The sequence below is a fragment of the Kogia breviceps genome, chromosome 3 (assembly GCF_026419965.1).
Source record: "Kogia breviceps isolate mKogBre1 chromosome 3, mKogBre1 haplotype 1, whole genome shotgun sequence".
NCBI classification, from domain to species: Eukaryota; Metazoa; Chordata; class Mammalia; order Artiodactyla; family Physeteridae; genus Kogia; species Kogia breviceps.
Window position 1 is genome coordinate 39014370 of NC_081312.1, and position 4966 is coordinate 39019335.

Genomic DNA, 4966 nt, shown 5'->3' on the forward strand with positions numbered 1-4966 from the left:
CAGAAACAAAGATGAAAAAGGAATTCTGGGAACTTTAGTTCAGCATGACCAAGTTGACACATAACAAAAACATCACAATTGTTAAGTAGTATTCTATGGTATGGATATACCACAATTTGTTCTTCCATTTGACAATTGACAGATATTAAGGATCTTTTCACTTTTAGACTTTGATGAATAAAATGGCCTCAGAATTTTTTGTTCAAGTGTTTTGATTGAGCTGTGTTTTAATTGCTCTTGGGCAAAATATCTAGGCATGGGATTCCTAGATTCTATAAATGTATATTTAACTGCACAAGAAACTGCCAAACTGTTTGTAAAGTAGCTGTTCCCTTTTGCATTTCTAGCAACATTTATTCAACATTCTTGCCAACCCTTCGCATTGTCAGTCTTTTTTATTAGTCATTCTAGTGAGTGTCTAGTGGTATTTCATTGCAGCTTAGTTCATACTTCCTTAATAGTTAATAGTATTGGTAATCTTTTTATGTACTTATGTGCCATCTGAACTTCTTTTCTGAGGGACTTTTCAAATATTTTGGCCATTTGTTTTGGATTGCTATCTCATATTATTCATTTGTAAGACTTCTTTATATTTTAAGGGCATCTTTTAAAAATAAACTTCTTACTTTATAATAGGTTTAGATTTACAGAAAACTTGCAAAGAGAGTACAGAGAGTTCCCATATATCCCCCACCTAGACTCTGCCATTATTAACATCTTACTTTTAGTATGGTACATTTGTCACAATTAATGAACTGACATATTAACTAAAATCTATACTTTATTCATATTTCCTTAGTTTTTCTTAATGTCCTTTTTCTGTTCCATGTCCAGTTGAGGATTCCACATTACACTTAGTCATCGTGTGTCTCTTTTGTTCCACTTGGTGGTTACAGTTTCTCAGACTTTCCTTGTTTTTGATAACCTTGACGGTTTTGAGGAATACTGGTTAGGTATTCTGCAGAATGTCCTTCAATTGATATTTGTCTGATTTTTATATCATGATCACACATGGGTTATGGATTCATCTGAAAATGCCTTTATTCCCCTTTCTGAAGGATATTTCCCTGGACATAAAATGTGCTATTGGCAGTTCTTTCTTTTTCATAACTTTAAAAATGTTGTGTCACTTCCTCCTGGTCCCCATTTAAATCAGTGTTCGCCTATAGATACTGTGGGTTTTTTTCAGGCTGGTTGTTATCTTTGTCTTTAGCTCTCTAAAATTTACTGATGATGTATCTTGGTTTATCCTATTTGAAATTAGTTTGGTTTCTTGAATCTGTAGGTTTATGTCTTTTGACAAATATGGGAAGTTTTCAGCTGTTATTTCTTTGAATAATTTTTCAGTTCAACTCTCTTTTCCTTCTGGCACTCTAATGATATAAACATTAACTTTTTTGTTATTGTTCCAAAGGTCCCTGAGACTCTGTTCATTTTTAGAAAATTTATTTTCTCTCTATTGTTCAAACTGGGTAAATTCTATTGTTGTATGCTCAAGTTCACTGATTCCATTCTCTGTCATCCCCATTCCATTATTTATCAAGTTTTAAATTTTGGTATTTATATTTTTTAGCTCTACAGTTTATATGGATTATTTTTTATAGTTTCTATTACTTCACTAAGATTTTCTAATTTTTAATGTACTTCAAAAGAATATGTAATTGTTTATTAAAGCATTTTAATGATGGCTGCTTTGAAATCTTATCAGATAATTCCAACAGTTAAATCATCTCTTGGTTCTTGGTATATGATTTTTATCTACTGTCTTCTGGATATTTTGGATATTATGTTGAGAGACTATGGATTCTGTTTTTTTATCATCTTTTATTAGTAGGCAGTCTTCATGTTGAAGTATAGCACTAGGGCCAATTGGGTATGTATAGTCAACTCCTCACCCTTTGATATCAGAAGAGGGGAGGGGGAAACAGAATGCCAGCTAACCCTGCTTCCCACACCTCCTTCTACTTCGTTGGTGAATAATTGGATAGTATCTTAGTCACCCCTTTGGCCCTAAATGGGTGGGGGAGTAAAGCCTGATGGTGCCAAGTCCCACCTCATACTGCTTTGCTAAGCCAGTTGCTGCTGGGTGGGGACAGAAGTTCAGTTGCTGCTGAACCCCACTGACAGCACCTTGCTAGGGAAATTGGAGCACAGCTTTCTGTAGGCCAACAAGGATGTAACATCCGCTTCCTGCTTGGCTCATCACAGCATAGGGCAGGGGAATCAGAGTGCTGCCTGCTTCTGTTGGACGGGGAGTGGGTGAAAGATTAATTTCCACTTGGCCTTTCTGAAATGATAGTGGGTGGGGGTGAACTTTTTCCATTGGTATTTGATTGGAATAGGGTGGGAATTGCCAATAAGTTTATTCTTGTTGGGTCACCCTATTGTGGGCCCTTAAGCTAGAGGTAAGGTCCCGCCAGCCGCAGCAGGTCCTCAAAGTGCAGCAACAATCGACGAGAGGGGGTAGGGAACTGAAAGCACCAAGGTATGGGATCAGAAGGGCACAAACAACTGATGGTTGCAAGGCAAATTTAATAGCAAAGCATAGCCATATATATACCCCTAAAGCAGGGACTTTACATAGACATTGTAAAGCAGGGACTTTGCATAGACACTGTAAAGCAGGGACTTTGCATAGACATTGTAAAGCAGGGACTTTGCATAGACATTGTAAAGCAGGGACTTTGCATAGACATTTTTCTATAGAACTGGGCTTCCGTCTCAGCTAGTCCCCACCATATCTGCACCAGCGGGTTTATTGCTTGTTCCACAAAGGCACCAACTTCCCTTCCAGGGTTGCTTTTCCTAGCTTTAGGGAACAATCAGGGACTCCCAGTAACTGAGCAGGTCTCTGGAGCGATCTGGCCAAAGGCCATAACCTTTTTTACGTTCATAGCATAAAGTCCAGGGTGCACACCAAGGAGAGTACAATCGGGCCCTGAGGCTTATGAGGGTCTTAATGGCGCCTTCCTCAGAGGGCAATGCTCGCCACATTTCCCCCTCTTTTATTTTTAAAGCTTGATAATGCAATTTCAACCCACACACATCCTGACTAAGAGCAGCAAGACGGCCAACAATAAAGCATAATAAACAAGGTAATGCAATTAAAATCAACAATACACATGACCCCACGGTAATCAATCCTGTGAGTCCATTTTGAAACCAATGCATCGGGTTTAACCATTGAAGCTGATCCAAGAGTCCTTGAATTAATTGTTGGGGCCCGTTTTCTTGTAGATGAGCTTCTTGAATTGCCTGTATTTCCGCATTAAGTTTTTGTATGTCCAAACTAATGTGTCCATCAGTCCATACATTTAAAATGTACATTTTTACTTTGTTCCAATCCCAGTCAGTGTCATTATAAGCGTGTCGAGTCACACAAATCCAAGTATATTTAGCATGGCAAATCAAATGCATTTTCAATTTTAAAGCCATAATTTGGTCTCCTAAGAGAACATTTTTAACTCGTCAACTTCAGTTTTTAGTTGAGTATCAATATGACTTTGTAATGCTAATGCAATACTGGTAATTTTAGACAATTAACATAATGTGCTTGTTGTACAGTTTTACTTAATGCTAAACTGGCGGTAGCGGCTGTGGCTGTTAAAGCGGCTAAGGCTAATATGATTCCAATGAATCATTTAGGTCTTTTTTAAAGCTTCAGATAATTCTAGCCAAGTTTGTATGCTAGTACTATGATACCATGGTTCTGAAATATTTACAGGCAGCATTTCATAGGAAGGTTGTTTTAACACCATAACAGAAAAAGTTCCTTTCATAAGCCGAATGCAAGTATTAAAAAATACAATTCTGACAAGTTATATTATATCCTATGGAACCAGAAGTAAACTCAATCTGTAAATCTCCCATTATGTAAATCTCCCATTAGCAAGGCATATGAGGGTGCAACACAAGTAATAACCAGTTGATAAGAATAAGACAATGCAAACTTCCAAATATCCCAATGCTTATAAAAAACCAAACTATTATTAGTAAAAGAAATTGAAGAAATTAAAATGGTACCATTATTATAATTTAAGGTGCACCAGATTTGAGAATTCAAAATCAGATTGGGGAAAATCAGAAGGAAAAAAGGAGGGAAACTTCAAACTTGTAACAGCTTTAACTACCTTTAAACTATGGCTGGACAGTAAAGTCCCTTGTCCTCCTACATATACTTCAACACACAAATAGTATCCTGTATCAGACATCTGAAGCTGATCAATAAAAATAGAATGATCTAAGGGATCACTAACCTTAAGTCTGGAAATATGACCTTGAAAATGAACAGGCTTATGATCTTTATACCAAAACACATCGGTAGTCAAATCCCCACGTTTAGAAACAGTTTGTTTACAAGGAGGAAGTACAGATGATCCTACTTTCTTATATTCAGAATTAATCTTGGAATAAAATTGCGATTGTATAGTTGTTTCATAAGCCATTGCATGTTCCAAAGCTATAGCTTTAACACATCCTGAATCTATATTCAAAGGCCTTAAATAAACAGGAAAAGAATTAAACCAATTAGTGTAATTTATGGACATATTCATGATGGGAAGATTCCCCATTACTTTCCCAAAAGCAGAATCATTATAAAACACAGGAAAATCAGCCTCTGCCCAAGTAACTGGTTGTAATAAAGGTGGATCGGGTATGTAGACCCAATAAGAAAGGCCTTCAACTGGTGGAGCTCTAAGCACTGCAATCATAACCAAAAATAATGTAAGTGGGGTAAGGGGTGCTGGTCCTTTTTCCATCAACCGCCGTGCCTGAAGAAACTAAACATTGTAAGTGAAACCAAGTTATTTGTTCATTTCCGGCCTCCTGTATCAGGCGCCTCCTCTGCCTTTGATTCCGTCTCATCCTGCGAGGTATTCGTGGGGCTCGAGGGACACTCACTGGTCGACTGAGGCGGAGACACCGCATCCTTCGGGTCAGATTGGCCATTGTGGGAGGCATGATA